General features: G+C 41.2%; 1 pseudogene; it reads right to left on the minus strand.

Moving 5' to 3' along the window:
• Positions 1-1,316: 1,316 nt before the first annotated feature.
• LOC114434729 (AP-3 complex subunit delta-1-like) lies at positions 1,317-19,016 on the minus strand (annotated as a pseudogene).
• Positions 19,017-21,108: the final 2,092 nt, after the last annotated feature.

Genomic DNA, 21,108 nt, shown 5'->3' on the forward strand with positions numbered 1-21,108 from the left:
ATGGAGGACAGGTTGATAGAGTAACTGTGGTGTCCTTTAGCTAGTCAAGGAAAGCAAGACAGGAGAGTGAAGCAACATGGGCAGCTCTAATTATGTCAATAAGGTGACCAAGAGGGCCTTCTGCAACAGAAGCTTCATACAAATAGTCCTTTCATTTATTACAATAATATAACATCTTCTATACAACACCGAACCACCTGTGAGTAATGAGGTGAATAAAGGTGGCTTTGACCTGACAGAGCGGTCCTGTGGTGAAATAGAAATCTCACATAAACTGTACACGTCTACTGCTTCCAGAGTGTCTCCATTCATTGTATTTGTCAAGTTCTTCTTTGATTCATGAGAGGAACGATATGCTAAAAGTCTTGGGGGGGTTGAAACTGCAGCTCCCCAGAGATAGAGCAGAATTACAGATAAACTCAGATAAGAGGAGGGGCTCTACAAGTGCTGGGGTAGGTCAGACTGCAAGGCTAAGGCACAGAGCAAACCACCTAAACTACTGTACAAATCACCCGCAGCGCCACACAAGAATTCTGTTTAACTAACACCAGCAGATCTGCTCTGAGCCTTGCCAAAAGGCAAGTAGGGCACCGGCCTCGATACAAGTTTAAAACCCATGCCTTATATGTAGCTTTGGTTTCATGTCTGCTCTACTGACACTGCAGTTGCCCAGGCCTAGTCTTCTCCAGGCCACCGGGTCAGAGTGACCATTTTTTCCCAGCTAGCAACTGTCTGAAAAACAACTCACAAGGTCCTTCTCAGGCCTACACAAGTGAGCAGCACGCTGATGTTTAGTGAGCGGAAAGAAAGGGTGAGACAAAGGCGCAGACAGGCTTCAGACAAAAAAAGACATAACAACAAACAAAAACAAACCAAAGACAAAAAAACATTAACTTCAAAACAATAAAAATACAATTCAACCATCAACAGCAAATAGTCCAGTTGTCAACATACATTACATGACTGTCACAGACTGAGTTGCCAACAGAGAAGAGGATGGAAGGTACGCAGGAAGGAGCAGAGGCATCCGGAAACAGGAGTTCAGTACAGAGCCAGAGTCAGGGTTGGAAAAACCAGGAAGTAAAAATGAAGTGCGTTGTGGGAGAAGTACACAATGAGTCTGCAAAACAACATTACGTGTTAGGGAGTGATCACAGAGCTCAGAGTGCAGAGAACAATGACGTTTGGGGCACTGCAGTTAGAAGGTGAAGAGGAAAGAAATCTTGCAAAACAGAGGACTAATAAATAGGGCAATACTGGAAATGCCAGCCGCAGTGTTTTGTAACATGATTATGTTGTGTTTCAGTAAAGGGAGGTGGCGTGGAGGGTTCGGGGGCATCCTGGAGCTGTCAGACACAATCAGCACTGAGAGAAGGTCTGCTTGATCTCATCCAGCACATTCCCAAGCAGTGTGGCTAGTCACATTTAGCGTCAATGCACACGGTCTGACCAGACTGAGAAAAGGGAGTAAATTCATTGTTTTATATTTTTAACTAGTACGAATATTTGAAACAGAAGAAAACAAGGAAATTGACCTACAGTTTTGACCAGCAGACAGACATGGTGACCCTGGATAGACCTGCTGTACATGGAGGCACAGGAGTCGATCCTCTCTACAACTAATCGAACAAGGAAACAGGCTCATTAAGCCAAATGTAAGTCCTGTGATTACCACTGAACAGTTTTAGGACAAGTGTGCCATCCCCCCCAAAAAATGAAATGTCCTGCTGCATACATACCAGAGAATGTGGTGGTGGAAGCAGATCCTGGCAGTAGGTGGTGGAAAGGCATGTTGACTCCCTCCAGTCTGACAGAGCTGCCCTTCAGGTCTCCCGACTCCAGCAGCTTTGCAAACGCATCACTGGAAAAAACCACAGATTGAACACAGGTTTACTGAAAGGTTTTCAAGGTTTCCAGAGGGAGCTTCAAAATTATTTTAGAGATCCTTTGACATCATCAAGTTAAACTTTCACTTACCAAAGCTACATGATAAATAACAGCCATTTATGCTGCCTGAAAATGAAACTGTTTTAAACTGTTTTAAACTCTCCTACACTAATGGGCACATTGACATTAGTGTGGAAAACTAAGCTTGAGAGCTGAGAAGCATTGAATGATTGTTTAAGTGACACTTAAATCACAAACCGTAACAAGGAGTAGTGATTAGGTAGGAGGTGCAGGTAAAGTGCAGTTTGAAGTCCAGTTTTTTCATGGGTGGAGGAGTCCTCATTCTGTAGGAATGCAGCAGAGCAGAAAAAAATAAATAAATCAAAGTAGTATGGCACCTCAGTGATTCCCTTCTAGTTAGATGTGACTATGAACAGACATGCAGCACAATCAATCAATCGTTGTATGTTCTTCTACTCACCTTAACAATGAAAGTGAGGGTTCCCTTCAGTTTCTGTGACATTACAATGCTCTGCACAGTGAAGACAAATCGCGCTTCATTGGACACTCCTATATAAACAGAGATGTGTACTGTAAGTCGTCATCATTCCGTGTAGGTATGTAGTCAGCCTTCCTACGTCTAAGTGCTGTTCAATCTGTTTTGGTAAAGCATTATCTATTAAAGGGCTGCGTTCTACACATCATCACTGACCAGGAGGAAGTTGGAAGGGGACAGTGAGGCCATCATGTGGACCTGAGCCTTCTGGCCTCTGCAGCTTGGAGTTCAGAGAGTCCAGGACATTAAACTCCATGGATTTGAGGAAGCTGTCACACTTGTTTTCAAATATAACAGACACCACCACCTGACTGCCATCCTGCAGGTTCCCCTGGATGTCATAGACCTGAGGAAATCATTTAAAAAAAAAAAAAAAAAAAAAAAAGTTATTAAATCTCTGAATTACAAAACTCAAATTGTTTAATCTCCACTCCATTTTAATAAATGAGCAATGATTCATTGGAGAAGGCACACAGAGTACAGAGAAAATCCAATTAATAACCCCAAACACCAAAACACACAAGAGATAGTCACAAGAACAGGATCATTTCAGAAACTGCAACCATATTGCTGTGCTACAGAAGCTGGAGTACCGTAAACAGCATCCAGGGCAGACAGAAGACACACATCTAGGACAGAAAAAAATATTCTGCCACTAACAAAACCAATACCTGTTCAATATCCTCCATCATCTTTGAAGAGAGAGAGAAGGGAGATATCTGTATGTGTAGGTACACATATATTGACAACCTAAATGTTTACATTTTTCAACAAAGAAAAATCAGAATTCACTCTGGAGGGAAAATTAGGGATTTTGGCAATAACGGGGTGAACAAATCACTTCACTTTGTCAGTCAGAGGTTTCTCCTGTTTAGTAACCAGTCAGCTCTGGTTCTTGTCAGTTCTTGTGCAAATCATTTTATATTTTTTAACATCAATAACTCAGGTAGATAAAGAATGTGCTGTTGATATCTGAGTATCTTTTTAAACTAATTCAACTATGGGAACAGTCCCTTTGAAAATGATGAATACAGCTTTAGCTATATAAATTAAATCAGGGAAAATCATGTCCACGGGACCTAAACTGATGCCAAAAACTGAACTTTCCAATCCCAGTGGTAAAAATCAGTTATGCAGGCAACATCACTTACCATCTTGATGTAGGAGTTCTCAGCCAGCAGGCCAGTAATTGGACATAGGCTGAAAGCAGAGAGGAGCTCAGGTCACGTCAGGCATTCTCTGTCACTCAGTATGCTAACCAGGCAACAGGAGCTGTTCTACCTGGCTGATACATAACAAGTGAAGCAGTTGTGTGTGTGTGTTGTTAACGGCTAAGCTAAGACTGAGAATAAATTATACATGTAGCATTCAGTTATTTGTGGCTTTTTTTCCCCTTTACTAAAGATGAAGCAGATTGACATCAGGGTGACAATTTATATTTAAAATTTATAATACACAGCCTGATCAAACCTTACCAACACTTAAACAAAAAATGAAAGTCTACACTCTAAATGTTTTTATTCAAATCTGGCTGTGGTTAGGCTGAAAACACTGACCGGCAGAGGCTTCCTCCTCCACAGTGCCATTCTGAACAGACTCCTCTCCACCTCCATCACTATGGTGGTGATGGTGATGATGCTTCTTCTTCTTTTTCTTCTCTTCTCTTCCTTCTCCTTTTTCTGCTTCTTCTTCTTGTGTTTGGAGGACTTCTGATCATTGAAACCAAAATGACAGACAAATTATTCTTTCTTCCAACACACAATCACAAATATTCTGAAATTGAATCGTTCCAGAGAGGCTAGTAGAGGTTCCTCCACCATAACTGGCAGCTCAATGGTACATCATTAACACAAACTTGTGAGATTGAGAGCTGACACTGTGCTGTATCTTGTCAGGGCATTGTGAAATGGAATCTCGAGCAGTGCAGCCAAACGTTCTATTTTGCAATTATCGCATCGTCAATAGTGACTCACAGTCTCCTCCATTTCTGTGTCTTTGGGTTCGTCAGGCTCTGAGTCTGGTGCTGCGCCAGATGGTGCCTCGGGCTCAGGGGCTGCTTCTGCTGCTGCTGCTACTGTTACGGCTTCCTGTTCAGACACACAAACACATTACCATATAAACACACAAGCAAGGCAAAGACAGTGTTGTTTGCCATTTCTGTGTCAATAGTGGTAAGTGAAGTTAGTGAGTTCAAGTCATCCATAATAATCTGCAGCCTACTGAGCCCTTTTCTCCACACGCATGCAAGACTAACCAGATAAAGCACAAATGTTTCATGTTTGTGTGTTGCTGATATGTACTGGTTGGATGAAAAGCCTGTTCTATAATGTCTGAGTGACAGAAACATTGAGTATGCTACTCTGAGAACTGTTTTGTTAGTGTGACAGACAACACAAACACACATGTTAAAGGTGGACATGTGGAGGCATGTTTCTAGGTCAGTTTTTACTCTGGGGCTGACAGCTCGAATAATTACAAAAATTCTCAGAAGTTAAAATGCCTGACAGACCTGTTTTAACTGAAACTGTGCCTCAACAGATAAGACGGCATTGAGTGGGAAGTCTCTGCTCATCTGTGTTAAATGTCAAAAGGTGTTTTGTATGGTTAGTGTGGCACTTTCACTTGCTTACTGCTGTTAGATTAGAAGATAAGCGTGCTCTAGATTGGAAAAGGATTGAAACAACTAACAAATTCTTCGTCTCTCTGTGTTGGATTCTGATACTTGAGGAATCAAACAAGGCAAGCACGACCACACGTGACCATGAGGGAAGCTGTCAGAAGACACATGATTCAAATAGAAGGAAATGACTCCAGGGCCAGATTCCAGCGAACCTGCCGACCTCTGCTCGTTTTTCCACAAGAAAAACAACAACATCCACTTTGACCTCAAGACAGACACAAGCCCCTGGCACTGTGAGACAAATAGACACAAACTGTGCACACACACATGCTAGAATATAGGAAGGGGGAATGAGAGAGAAGAGTGTTGTGTGACCTGTGGAAGAGAGGAAACTGCCAAAAAGATTGGCAAGATGAAGAAAAAGCAATAAAGACACAAAGTGTGGCAAACCTAATGTATGTGGTAAGAAAAGTCACAATGTTATGAAATCTTAATGTCTGAAGTGAGAGATGAGGGGAGAACAAAGATAGTGAGGGGGGGCGACTCAACCTGGGTGTTAGAGGGCACTGGAGCATTTGAGAGCCAGAAATCCAGATCCGAAACCTAGAAGAGCAAGGGGGGGAGAGGAGTGCGAGGAGGTGAGAGGGGTGAGGGTCAACAGGTTCTCCATCTTACTACTATTCATGAAAATGGATACAGAGATTACACCATTCTATTTCATGAATAAATCAAGTATTTGGCACAGTCAGCTACGAGGAAACTGATACTTGATCACTATAGCTGATTGAAAGGGATGCTGAGAAGAAGCAATGAAGGTGTTGAGTTAATAAAAATGAACATACATACCTGTTTGCATGTAACCTTTTAACAGAAATTGGAGACTATATGTAGCAGTATCCGTAACCCTTTTTCATCATGAATTTTAGAGCAGATGATTTAATAAGGTCAAAGAGTCAAATAAGACACAGACTTTGTTGCTAGGCAGACACAACCTTGCTCCAACATGTCTAAAAGGCATACCTCTGCGCTGGTGGAAGTGGGCGGTTCTGCCACCATGCTGGTTTCGTCTGATTGGACCACAGACTCATCTGCTTGACCCCCCAGAAGATCCTCCTCCTTTTCTTCATGTTTGTGTTTTTCTTCTTTCTTCTCCTCTTTGCTCTTCTGGAAAAAAAAACAGGAGAATAATTTCAGCCATGTGTCAGTGGGTGAAGAATCAAACACCAAGTCATCATAGTGAGAGAATGCATGCTTGGTTCTGGTTTTACAGAAAGTGGCAGTTAACAGCACTTTAATAAAGTAAATCTTAATCTTAACCATCACCTTTCTCTCCCTGTCTTTATCCTTCTTCTTCTCCCTCTTTTCTTTGCTGCTCTTCTTTTGGGCTCCTGAGAGGCAGCATTCTCTGTCTCTCCATCTTCTGCTGGGCTTTTAAGAGCCTCTGCTGCACGATGTGACCTGACAGGCAGCTTTCACTGTCTGCAAGCGGCCTGGGTAAAGAAAACATTCAGACACATAACTTGGCTTAAATGAGGACATGAGATGACTATGGTCCACTACCTGAGAAAATATTTCCAACCTTCCTGGATACATTTGTTAAAAAGGAGAACAAGGCATGTAGGGTGCTGCAATCCACATAGCCAAGCACATATTCGGTACTGTGAAGCAGCCAGGGCTCATTCAAAGCACTGAGTTAAGTCATTCCTCCGGAAGAGTTGGAAGCATCGGATGTTCCCAGACAGAAAGTACTCCAACACAAATTCCTCCACACTGAACTGATTGAGCTGTAAAGTTAAACTTCTGAGAGCCTGGCCATCATGAGATGCACTGTAGCCCCCTGCTGGTTACGCTCTGAAAAATCAACACTGTCCTTTCCATTGCTCAAATTAAATGTTTTGATTATTGATTTATATTTGTTTTTTAGCTGCCTTTGGAGTTAATATACAGTTTCGGTCACCAAGTAAAAATATATATATTTATTTACATTTTTAGTTGGAGTTTTGTACAAGCAATGAAACTTTGATGACACTCCCCAAAAATAAACTTCTCAACAGGTAAGTTTTGCAATTTTACACCATATTTTAAGTAACCTGGACTATTAAGTACTACTTTGTATTGTTTTGTCTTTCTTTTGACGTGTGTAATGATTACTTGTAATTGTATTCATTACTATGATTAATTTACCATATTTTCTGCATTATCTTTATATGGTGAAAATGTATCTGACAGCTGACAACATATATCCACTTTTAAACAGCTGGTGAGAATCTGATGGCCTGCCTGCCAATTCTGTGGAACTCAGCTCAAGCCGATGTGGAAGCTGAGTGCAAAAGAACTATACTCCAATATCTAACCCCAAAGGTAGGTTTTCTAAAAGCATATTGATGCTGATGATCTTTGCAGAGAAAAACATGTGCCAAAATGCTTTCAACGGGCTATTCCAGGAGGACAGATGGGAGAAGGAGAAAGTCCTGACAACATCAGCAGCAGCCTGTTAGTATTAATTTAACTATTTAAGCAAAGTCTTTTTGTTTGAAGGCAGATTAATTATAGAATAGCATGTTCAGAAACAGATGCTGATGTTGTCAAGCTTCAAAAAATAAACCGGGTAAGAGAGAAGGGATACCGAAGGGTAGCAAAAACAGAGTAAGTAGAGGCAAGTATTTCAAGCTGTACATGAGTAAGACAAACAGCTATATTAGTCAAAAGGAGCAGGACAACTACTCAGAGAGAGGTTAAGAGAGACAGAGAGGCAGTCCATGGACAGTCAGAACCCAGGTCCTGTGGCTGGCGTGCTACTCACCTGCGCCCAGCCGTTTCCACCAAGCTGCCCAGACAAAGAGGCAGTGATGGGGATGTGTGTGTAGGCAGAGAAAAGAGGAAGCAGAAAGCAGAATGCCATGAGAAGGAGCGCAAGGAGGGAAAGAGGGCAAGTCACACTGACTTCAATGTAGTGGCCAAAAAGTTGAAGATAAATGCAGGAATTAAGGAAATAAGGGTATTGTTACGATAAATACAGACTAGATTTCATGTTCTTCAGAAAAAGTTGTGAGCTTTTTTATGACTTGTTGATTGTTTCAGACAGATAAAGCAAATAATAAAATTCAGCAACCTCAACACTTAAGGTTAAACTGATAGAGATCTGAGAATGTAGAATAAGGAACTATATGATGTAGACTCACTTGTCCAGGTCAATGTCCAGGGCTTTATGAGGGTCATTGGGATCTTTGTCATCATCATCACTGGGTAAGGCATTCTGAGGCACAGAGGAGTGGGAAGACAGAATAAATGTCAGTTTATAGCATGCCAAATAAATCTATGATCACACAGATCACAAGGCTCAAAGAGATATTGGCTTCCAGTCTGATCTTAGAACTAGCAATGATGTGGTATTTAAAACTGGCAAGGACACATGTTGACAGGCACAATCGACCATTTAAAAAAAATGGATAGACAAAGTTCTCTTACCTCTGGCATTTCCTCTGTTACAATGTCAACCTGGTGCGCAGGTGCGATGTCCTCCTCGCTCTCTGGGCCTGAATCATGTTTCTTCCCTCGTCCACTGTGCTTTTCTTTCCTCTTCTTCTTCTCCTTTTTCTTCTTGTCCGCTCTCGCCTTCTGCCGACGTTCCTCTTCCAGCTTCACATATTGGTCAGACATAGGCAAACCTGTGGGGCAGAGTCACAGAGCAAGGCATGTTTAAAAAGGTAGACACTACTACTTTAAGTTTTCCTTAAGTAGACAAATATAAAAAGAAACATAAGGACAGAATGAGAATTAGTGTTTTGAGATGAGGAGTGTGAGAAAGTGTGTCCCACCTGGGACTTTGAGAGGCACGCTGAGGTCAATCTGTACGACTGGGATGTGCTCCACTCCAGGAGCTTCCTGGTACACCTAACAAAAAAAAAAACAGATCATCATCAAGTACCCTAAACATACACTGATGCGGAGTACATTTGTTCAATACTCTGTACATGATAAAAACTACTATAATAGACGACTACGTAGCACTGGTGAATATACACTGGTATCTAAAAAAAAATTTTTTTTTAAAAAGCAGCAGTGGCTCAGTGGTATAGCAGGGTTGTGGTGGTTCGATCCCAACTCCTCCCTAGTCATTGTTGTGTGTACTTGGGCAAGACACTACCCACAGTGCCTCCAGTGCACTCACTGGTGTGGCGCGCCTTGCTGGTCATTGTACGACTGCTTGGCAGCAGCCTTAAAAACAATTTCCCTCTGGGATTATTAAAGTATCTAAAATAAATAAAATAAAATAAAAAATATACCTTCTGAGAGGATGGAGAGGCCTTGATGTAGAATGGGTTGTTGGCTTGCTCCTGCTTTCTGGCTTCTCTCCTCTAGGAGTCGGGTGAAAAAAACAGCAACATGAATTAATGAAGAAGAGCCAATCTCAGGTATAGCATGAGAAAGGATTTACATGGAATGTCAGGTTTACACACAGTAGAACATAGAGAAGACCAAAACTGTTTACTGAAAGTGCATGATTTGCCTACATAAACAGCCATCTCGTTTTTGCATCGTATGCTTACATTCCCTACTAAAATATACTATAAAATGGTTGGTTAGAAAACAGCCAAACTATTTGCATATGCTACAGTTCATCATTGCTACGTTGATCCATTAACGCACCCTTGCCAGCTCTTTCTCGTCCACCTCTGTGTGACGGGGCCGAGAGTGTTTGGGTTCCTCCTTAGCAAAAATAGCCTTGGGCTGCTCATCCTCAGACTCGCTTTCAGATGGAGGCTCATTGATCCATGCATCCAGATCCAGGCTAACAAGGCAGGCAAACAAGATTTCACTTCATGGTCAAAACATAGTAGTATTAATATATAGATGATACAGTTACTCTCCCTGGTACACCATTAATTAATAATAATAAATACCATTATTAATAAAATAAACACTTTGGATCTCACAATAAGATAAGAGATAGTCAAAATAATACTTATATTGTTTTTATGGGTGCATTTGTCATGTAGTGACCAAACTCACCCTTCAGGAACAGGCACTTTTTTCTGTGCCTTGGGGGCTACAGGGTTGAGTTCACCAGCAAACAGTGCAGTGACTTCTTCTGCCACTCTACGTCCTTCTGCTGCAGTTTCTGGATGTATTTGACCAGCTGCAGGATGCAGGATGCCTGAGGCCAGAGGGTGAGGCAGTGTAAATCATAGTTATTTATCTGATGAGCACTGGGGGAAAATATTCATTTTCTCCTCCATCATCTTACCCTCTCCTGAACTTCAAGGTTGGCACTCTGGACAAACAGTGGTAGCCTGTCAATCATCAGCTGACTGGTTTCCTGTGCAGCTGTGCTGTCTGTGTTCCCCTCCTGGCTCTTCAGCACAGTGGCAAACAGCTTGGCTGCATTCTGCACATACACTGCCTGGATGTGGCCTGGTAGGGTGGCCACCTTGGGTCGCAGCATAGCCTCCAATGTCTGCATCGGATTCTCCAGGTGTCTAAAAGGAGGAGAAAGGGTGATTTTTGTTACTCCTGGCTTCTTAACCTCTCACTCTGAGGAAAGTCACAGATGTATATTATGCAGATTCTGATCTATGGGTATACATGGAGCACCTGGAATGAAAGCAATTTCCCCCTGGGATCAAAAAAAGTATTTCTGATTCTGATAATTGGGTTGTAGTGCTGATATAAAACTGAACCAGCCCCTATACCCTATTCCCAGAAGACACATCCCATAGGTGGAAAGCTTACTCTGAGAACTCGCCACAGATCCAGGCTGCAGCATACAACACTTCACAGATGCCATTTCGCTGCATGTTGCCTGTCAACAGGTGGGCATTGTCCAGCAGAGTAGCCATCTGGGCAACAGCAAAGACCCGGATGGCTTTGACCCGAATAGCCACATCCAGCATCTGAGAGGCAATAAGGTGGCCGTGCCGCGTGCCCTCTAACCGGGTCAGCTCCACCAGGATGCTGATGTACCTATTTGACAGATATGAAGAATAAGGAGGGAGATGTTGAATCAAAGTAAAATATAATCAATAAATTACAATAACTCAATACTGAAACACTAAATAGGGCTGCATGAAGTTTAACTGACCATTCAAAGTTAGTGATGTACTGGTAGTTGCTCTGGCTGCAGATGTCGATGATCTTGGTAAGCAGTTCATCTCTGTAGGTGGTTCCTTCTGCTTTATCTACATGTAGCATCAGCTTCTTCACAATCTCCATTAAGTTCTTCTTGGAAACCTGGAGAAAGCAATGTGATGTAGCATGAATCTAAATTAAAAAACATATGTCCCAAAGCAAAAGAAGCTTGAGACGGCAATGACTAGCAATTATATGCTGTAAGCTGACAGTGAACTTATGATCTGTTTCTTTTTCATTACTTAAACAAGAACCAAATATTTTGTATACCATGCCATAGAGCAGGTCCAGAGCCCTCAAACGGATGGATTCATCTTTGTCATCCAGACACTGGAGGATGAGGTCCTTATGAGACTGCACTGACTTGGGGTGGGTCTTCAGGATCTTTGACATGGCCAGCAGGCCAAGGTACTTCACTACACAAATAAACACAGCCTTAGTGTTGTAAAACAGCCATTGATGCACTTCTCTGTGCACCTTACATTTTACATCCATAAACCTAGCCTTCCTTAATTGTCACAGCAGTTACAATATTTACTTGGAGTAAAAGTGGATTCTGTGCATGTAATATTAATGTGTAAATAACTAGTAATAAACAATTGTTCATCCTTACTGGACTTATCTACTCATATAAAAATATGGATTAGTATCAAAAAAGGAAATAAACATATAACACATAGATTGATGGAAAGGACACACAAACACACACGCAACAACACACAAAGGGGCACAGTTTGTTTTGCTTTATCCTTTTGTTGCATCCCTGGCAGCTCATCCTACACACACACCAAAAAATTCAAAAATCTGCTGAGTAATGCTGTTCTGTCGATCATCTAAACTGGCAGAGACTAATGCCTCTGAGATTTCTGGATCAATATTGCGTGTGGGTAGTGACCTTGTGGTGAGGTGAGGCTGATCACTGCAGTACAGAAATGATCAGGGGTGTGGCCAAAAATGACAATGGTGCCCGCAGAAATACCACAAAAGTTATAAACATCTGCATCTTAACAAACATTTCTGCATAATAATCAGAATCAGAAATACTTTTTAATCCCAGGGGGAAATTACTTAAGAAGTCCAGAGTTGACCTGGACAGGCATGTAAGGAGTAAATATATTAAGCACCCCTCGAATTTTGCTTGCATAAAATGTTTTAATGGTGAAGGGTTGGCCTCTTTTCTTTTTAGTTGGGGCTTTTAAACAGGCTCTGACTTATCTCTAACCAGGAAATATCTGCATGTTTTACCTGATTAACTTATTGATGTTTTAGAAAGTATAATACCTAAAGTACAGTAGCCAACAAGAGGTGCAGATAAAGGATAACCAAAACCCTGTAACCAAGTTACAGTCTACTCTAATGGAACTGGAGGTCTACTGTCCACACATACATGTATCTATGTAAGGAGGTCCAGATAACTCGAATAGCTGCTCCAACTGGGATGTCGATACAGATTTAATAATAGCATAACTTTCTGTTGTTTCAGCATGGAGCAACAAAGCCATCACATGTTATTTTTCTGTGGGAAAGGCATGGATGTGACTCAAGGACCACGATATTCCAAGCAGGCCACCTGACTGGGAGTAAAAGGGTCATAAATTTCGAGTTATCCAGAGACAGGGACTCTACGTTATTGTCATCTAAACGGGTGGACTGTTCCATAGTCAGAAACACGCAGACAATGAGAAAATGACACACTGCAGGCATTGACAGAGGGCTCACAGTTCTGGTCCGAGTCTTCTATCAGGATTCGCAGTTTCTGCACACAGAGCTGTAAGAGAGAGAAATGGAGAAATAGAAGGAAGAGAGAGAGAGAGGAGAAAGAAACAGGGGAAGAAGGGCAGAGATGTTAACACCACTGTCAACCTTTCCACACCAGTTTCATTCTTGTCATTCTAGTGCACTTCAAATGTCAAAAATTAGGAAAACAAAAGTAGACATGTTAGATGGTGTAAAATAGTCTTTTCATGCATTACTGACTGTTCATGCGTTTCTACTAAAGATATTTTGGATCGAACTGATCTGCAAAAACATGCATTGTGATTCAATTGGAGTGGAAAGGGTTAAAATCAACATTTCAACACATGAAAGTGCAGAAGGAAGACAGCAACTCAAGAGGCTTACCTGGATACTAGCACTGTGGTTAGGCATCCCAGAGGACAAGGAAATCAGCACTGCAATGCAGGACAAGAAAGCAATTAGATCTGAATGTGAAGTAAATACATGCACATTTAAATTTCACATTTCAAAAAGGAAATATTTTGATTTGTCAAATTTGTCAATGCAGCAAAAAAGGGATCTTATTACATCACCTTTAAAGTTAAAGTTTAATTCACTATTTTTGAGTGGACAGAAAACTGTCCAATAAAAACAAAAGAACTTCTAAATTAAAAGTCCCAAATTCAAAATCCCAACACGCTAAGCTGAGGGAAACCACAGCAGCAACCCTAGAATACTGGTACTGACCTGCAATTACAGTGTTGACACATTCATACAGCAGAGACATGGCAGAGGTACTGTGAAAAGAGGACAGGGCAAGAGAGCAGAGAGAGCACAGATTATTATTGATGTATACGTCAGAATGGACAGTTTGCAACAGTTTGGAAAAGATCATTTTTGATAAAGTCATCTCACCTGTGGATCAGGTTTGTTAGAGGTTCAATCAGCTTCTTCCCTAGCCGTGGTTCAAGTGGTGTAAGTGCACCAAACTGTGGAAAAAAAGCAGCACACCAAAGTACTAAATTAGTAACCAGTTATAATGTATACATTACTGTATCTATTTTTACAAGGGGAGATCTTTTCAAACAAGACTCAGTTGACATTAGAAATGTTTTCTGGCCATGTGAAGACCTGTGTGAGGAACTATCATCAATTCCTTTTTCACAATAAATTAATTTGGCTCAGTGAACCAGGACAAACAATATAAACAAAATAGTTAAGAACCCTAATAAGTACCCTGTTTCTTTCAGACTTACCAGCTTGATGATCTTTATGAGAACCCAGTTGTTTGTAGAGGAGGTCATGAGTTTGAAAAAAAGCGGGGCCAGAGAAAGGTAGTTCTTAGGATTTCTCCGGGCCAGCTCGCAGATAACATTTACTGCTGCTGATTGGACGCCTAAAGATAAAATGTATAAACTTAAAATTAGAAAAGGTGCATGTTATTGTGATCACATGAATTAGGCATGTTTAAAAACAATTACAAAGCGGTATAAAAGATTTCCTTACAATGCCATGTTTGCATTTTTCTTTGCCATGTCTCTAACCAATGCCACAACCATTTCTGAACAATGGAGTAGGTTCACTGTATGTTCTGATACCTGGGTCTGGATCCTCCAGTTTCTCCTTGAGTCTGGGGAAGGCAGGGCGCAGGGACTCTGGGTACTTCAGAAAGACCTTATACATGATCAACACAGCTTTCTTTCTGATGTACGGTTTAGTGTGGGACATCTGAGGTGGAAAAACAGCAAGCAAATAGATGTGTTACAAAAGGACTGCAAGGTTCTAAGGTACCAAAAAGTGGAGACATTAAGGAAAAAACACGGAACATCTGTGACTCACCAGTGTCATAATGTCATTGGCCAGGTCCCGAGCCAAGTCAGGGGTCACAAAGCAAGACAGGCCAGTGAGGGCAACACCTGTGTCATACTGGTTAGGACTGCTGAGATCCTAGGGTAAAATAATAATATGAAAAAAATTAATAGGATGAGAAAGAAAAAGGTGAAGAGATATACACAAAGTACACAGAACAAGCACAATACTGACCTTTCGAATCTGATTGGTTGTCAGCATGATGACGTCTGTGCTCTCATGAAAACACTGAGAAGCTGCCAGGTAGCCAATCCTCTGTAGGAGGAGAAGCAAAGCAGGAAAAACATTCATTGGCCTGCTGCAGTTTGCATATACACGGTTATCTGCTGCCTTATTCCTGGAACTATTTTTAGTAAATCTCTACAGGTTTTTAAAGACGTAGCTCAAGTCTGAACCTAGACTTTCCTTTAGCATCTGTATGTGGAATTAGCTAAGAACATCTTTAAAAAAAAAAAAAGCTTTTGGATATCAGTGTTGTGAGACTGCCTTACTTTGTATGTGAACTTGGAGGAACTCATAACTTCAACGATGTTGAAAGCAGCCCAGCTGACATCATAGCCAAGCATCTGCAGCTGTAATAGAGAGAACACAGGGTTAGACGGTGAATAAAAGGGGAGAGGCGCCAAGGCGAGACACTAACTGGTTTGAGATGAAAGCTCTTAAAGCCTGCCCAAATACTAGAGTATAAAGAAGAAGTGATGTCAATTAAAAAAACTGTTGCTGAGTATTGATCTTCAGCTATAAAAAACACAATATGCTCATGCACTGTAAACATTTATTATTTGGCTTGCAGGTTAGATCTATTTAAGTGTGATGCTGACAAACAGAAACAATATGCTCAGATTTAGCTTGATTCCGTGTGACTAGAAAAGATAATATACAAATACTGAAGGCTTTGTCGGGTTCCATTTAACAGCTATCAATGCCAGACAGAATTTTCCACTGTGTGCATGTCACAGTCCTACAATAGCAGCTTGTAACACATAAAGCTGCTGATTTCAAGCTACAGATATTATGTAAACAATAAACACTGAATATTGAATTGATCACTCTGCTGGCGCAATGACAGCAATAGCTTTTTCTTATGGGTATGCATGAGTGTCTTTGTACAAAGCAGATTTGATGGACAAAAAACGTTGGTGAATCAATGGAAGGTGAAAGATCTTACGTAGGTGAGCTTGCACACAGCATTGGCTTTGACAGCGATGTTGTCCTGTTTGAGCTCCTGTTTGATCTCGTCAATGCATGTGGAGATGTACTTGGCCTGTGGGCAAGACAAAGGAGAGGACAAACAACAGACACCAGATCAGATTAGGTAGAGTGATATCCGGAGTTGTTAGACTGCTACCAAGAACCAGGAACAAACTGAAAAATCCTGGTCTGCCTGCTGCTGCTTTTCAACACACTAGAGACTGATGTTTTTCCAAATCTTTGCTTAAAACTTAAAATCTCCATGCTGGTAGTCATTACTGACACATTTTCCCTTCAAAGAAGAGTTCTGTGCACCCTCTAACAAGGATTAATGACCAAATTAATAAGGATACAGAATTGAAATAGCAATTCAGCTCCCCTCTGAATATGTTTAATAATAATTTATTAAACAACTTGAACAAGCTAAAAATAATTTTTAGTCTGTTGCCACCGATTTCATCCCCACCCACAAGCCTTCTAGCTTTTAATTCTCAAATAGCAGGAAAATACAAAGATTATTGTTATTGTGCTATTGGTGGATGTTGACTGATCATGTTTAATGTTGAGTCATCAACAAAGGGATCAGGAAAAAAGAGGAACAAATTTAAATACATTATGCTCATTCAAATATGTCTGGTCTGAGAAGAAACCAGAGCCTAAAATAAAACATATTTTAACTATAGTTGAACAGTCAATTTGCTAAAACAGCCATTGTTTTGTGCAAAGGTCAGGCTCCTTTTCAAAGAAATTCAACAGATAAGTGCCTGAGTAAATTAGTGGGGAAAAAAGCAGTGCCGTTATAATACACCAGATTTCCTCAAATACTGAGATCACAACATGCATTTCGTTTAACTTTGAGGAAAAAGCTAAGATCAGTCAGCGATTGTTGAGACGAGCAACCTTGCACAACCCAACACACACACACAGCTCTGTGGAGAGTGTGGTGGTCATGTGTGTGCAGTCATGAGACAGCACACTGACAGAAGGCAGTTGGTTGGAGGAGGGGGGGGGGAGGCGCTGTTGTGGCTGCTCCAGGAGTAACTTTAGTTAGTAAGGCCAATGCCAATATGGACAACCTTTCTGCTAGTAATACTACGGACACACTGCTTTGTCAGCAAACTGTTAGCTGATGCTAACTAGCGCTACAATTTTTCTTTTCATTGAAGACAATTTCATTGAAATTTCGAGTGGCAATCCTTGAATTGAAAACATTTAGGACATCTTTCTTCAATATTCCTGCTGTTTCAAAGGCACAGAAGGGAGAGTGAATGAATGAATGAAGTGTGCAAAGACTCACACACATGTGAAAGACAGAGTGTGTGAGAAATTCTGGGAAGGCCAGGACAAACATTGACACACACACTCAATAGTACACACTGAGTATTAATATTTCAGCAAACTGTCCGCTGTTGACAGGGCAACCACCACCTTATCTAGACTGCCCGGGTTGGGTTACAAATGACAAGCGGCTGAGAACATACTCTAAAATCAAGAGATCAAGAGTTAACAGCCTTATTTTTTCCATTTATATATATACACAAACACAGATGACTGAGTTATACGGTCATTACAGGTGACAGGTGACATTCATTTAATGCGTATACATTTGATGAGATCTGCTGGTTTGCCCAACTAATTTTAAGAGCACTACTGAATTTTCCTATAGGGATGAATAAAGTGGCTATTCTACCTCACTAGCATTCAAGCCAGACATGCCACATTTATATTTCACACCTGACCTACAGGTTCTGTTGGCAGGTGTACACAGTACAGCAGCTCTATTGCACTATGTGCTCAACGGCCTCAGACACAACCTGATGCAGAGCTTGTAAGAGCAGTAGGTTGATGGGAGAAATGGAAATGTTGCGGGCCCCAAACAGTGCCCTCTAATGGTCCATCCCACCTCCACTCCCACTCAGGTCTGATGCTGTGATGAGCTTGTCATCACCCACAGAGATGTGACAGGGGGCTGACATCATCTATCAATAATGAGGGGTTCAACACAAGTTGCTGGCTGATTTTGCTCACCTCCATAGATGTATAAGTAGGGTCGATCTAAACCAGAACAGTCCTAAGCATATGTATATGTGACCTACATAATAAAGCCCGTTTCACAATTTGCCCATGTTACCAGAGCATCACAACAAACACTGCGGTCAAATGACCTCAACTCAAATAAGTGATTCTGGGTTCTCTTCTCTAATTAAACTAGTCACTAAACGCCATTAACTGTAACTCTGTGATGATGTTAACATTAATGTATTCTCTAGTTTAATCTCAGTTATGCTGAAGAGAAATCTCCAGGTAAACTGTGATAATCTAGCTGTCTGCTACCCTAACTGGGTGTTAGCAGGGTTAGCTAGCTGTCATTTGCAACCCTTCAATGAGCTATAAAGCTTAAAAGCTGGCGGGTTATGTTTCCACCACATTAATAACCGCTTGTTTCCTTATTGCTGTATGAAGTGAGTGTTAACTTAACAACAGTTCAGGTGCATTAGCCACTGTACATAACTATTTAGATAACTGCTGCTAGCTAGCGGGAGAAATGACTGAACTGATGCTAACGTTAGCTGGCCATAGCAAACATACCTAACGTTAACTTACCTAGCGTTAGCTATTAACGTTTGCTAGCTACTCAGCGATAACGGTAATGGCATTATTTGCAGGCTTAAAAACATTAATGAATGAAAAGCTAAAAATGTCCCAGGTGACATCGTTTGCTTGTTGGTCGTTTTACCTCATCCTCCTTGTGATTCCTAATGCCACGTACTAAATCCTGAAGATTTTTATCGAACATCCGATCGATGCTCCCTTTGACAATCTTCAAAGCCATGACTGTCTGTGACTTGTACCGCTTCTGTCCCGCGGGGCCAAGAGCCTTGTTGAGGTCTAGTGGGTTCCGACCGACCCGCTAGACTGTCTCTCATCCACCCGGGTACCGTGTGTGCAGGATCCGAAGCTGTTAACCGAGCCCGGGCAGATGAAGCTGAGGCCAGACGGTGCGTCCTGTGCTGTGCAGAGACGCTGGCAATGGATAAGTGTAGGAAATGGCTGACAAAATGGCGTCTGAAGTCAGCTGACTGGAGTATTATGCGAGATTCTCATATGGGAATTAAAGGTCTAGTCCCCTCATTTAGAGGACCAATCTGCTGATAGACAGTAAAAAGTACTTTATAACACTAAAAGAATATGCAATTAGAAAATGTAATTAGAAACGTCAAACTTGAATTTTTACTCTTCATAAAATTTACATTTAATACGTCCAAATTTTAAATTCTTATAGTAAATGGAGTATGTTAGAGACATGGGCAATGTATGCCACATGGACGTTTCATCAGGAAAAGACATAGCAACCAAACCATGCTGAGATTTTTATTCAAGTCTCAACTAAGTGATAGAAATACTTTACCAATTTACATAGCACTAAAAACACCTGTTGTATGCACACGACAGGAAAAATGCCTAAATATGCCGCAGCTATATGAGATATTTTAGGGTCATGTGTGTGTGGTTATTCCATTATTATGCAAATTACTGAAAGTAGACACTAGTGGAGAGGAGAATGCAATGTGTTTTAAACGCCACAGCAAGTATTACTTTAGACAAAAATGTACCTATCTGAAAACAAGGCTATAAAAAAGTAGGTGGACCTCAGTTGGAAAACATTTTCAGTGACTATACAGTTCAGACTGGATTAACTGGATCAAGACCAGATAATTAATTAAAAAAAAAAATACTTAACATAAAAGACTCACAAATAAAACTTGACCACTCTCACAATGCCATACACACAGACAAAGAGGCCTTTGTGATGATTTACAGGCTTTATAAAAAGAAACAGATGCAAGGGCTGCACAAAATCTGCAAAGCAAGAAATAAACTGCATGCCTCCATTTCTTCCCTACCTCCCTGTAAAGTTTCACCTTATACTATCCCAGCCTAAATTCTGGTTATAGGTGCTAAAAATGTCATCATTCAATATACATGTGTAAGAAAGGCCAAAGTAAGAGTCATGTGGTAGAAAGAACAAAGTAGCCAGGAGCAGGGGATGTCTGAGAGGTGATCCAGGACGGGCTGAGTGTTGTATAAAAGGAAAAGTACATTTTAGAAATAAAAAGGTTTCAGCAGCGCCACAAACTATCACGCTAATAAGCTCTTGTTTTTTTGTTGTTGTTGTGATAAATAATGGACCAAAGGGGCATTCTGCTTTGATATCATCGCCATACAAAATTTTTCAAAACATCAACAGTGACGTGACAAACAGTAGGGAGGGTTGTTGGGTGTGTGTGTGTTGTTATGTTGTTGTTGGGCCAGGAGCACTGAATGACGTCAAGCAGAGGCCGCCATCTTTAGCACTTGGTCCGCTGCAGTGGTTGTTAAGGGTCTTTTCAGCTCTCGACAGTGGGTGTTTCTGTCTCTGCAGAGAGGGAGTTGTCTGCTTCTTCATATGTGTGTGTCTGTTGTTCAGCTGGGCTGTCTGGCGTCCGTCTGAAGAGAAGATAAACATTTAGTGACAGTGACCGCTGTGTTAAATCTACCAATGAATTAAAACAGGATGCTCACAGCTTTATATTGAATCATGATGTGTATACGCATGTTTTAACTCTGTAAGACACTGTACATTTCTTCATGTTCACCTGTTTGGACTTGATGCAGCATCGTCATTGTTCTCCTCCTGTACAGGCGATTTTGGTTTTTCCTCATCCTCCATATCATTTCTCTTTGCTCCGATTCCCCATTTACTGGAGTTGAATCTACAAAAAGGCAGATTTAGACGCAGGAAAACCTCAACAAACTAAATGTAGGCAATGTAAGAACTGCAGCAATATACCTGTGTTTTCCATCTCCTTCTCACCATCCTCTTCCTCCTTGTCTGTTTTCGGTTTAGCTGGCACTTCTGCCTTGCCCACAAAGCGAAGTTTCAACTTGTTGTACACATCACTAGCTTTTTCCATGACTGCAGTGCTGGCTTTATACCGCCGAATCTGTAAGTCACAACAAAATCAGCAAAAACAGGGACAAGTAGCATGGATATCACATGTGATTAAATAGGAAGTAGACTCTTGAAGAATAGCACATTCTTATATGTTGAGTTATGTAGCGGCATAAAGCAGATAGTCCAGCAAAAGAGAAGACGCAA

The sequence above is a fragment of the Parambassis ranga genome, chromosome 4 (genome assembly GCF_900634625.1).
Source record: "Parambassis ranga chromosome 4, fParRan2.1, whole genome shotgun sequence".
In the NCBI taxonomy this organism is placed as follows: domain Eukaryota; kingdom Metazoa; phylum Chordata; class Actinopteri; family Ambassidae; genus Parambassis; species Parambassis ranga.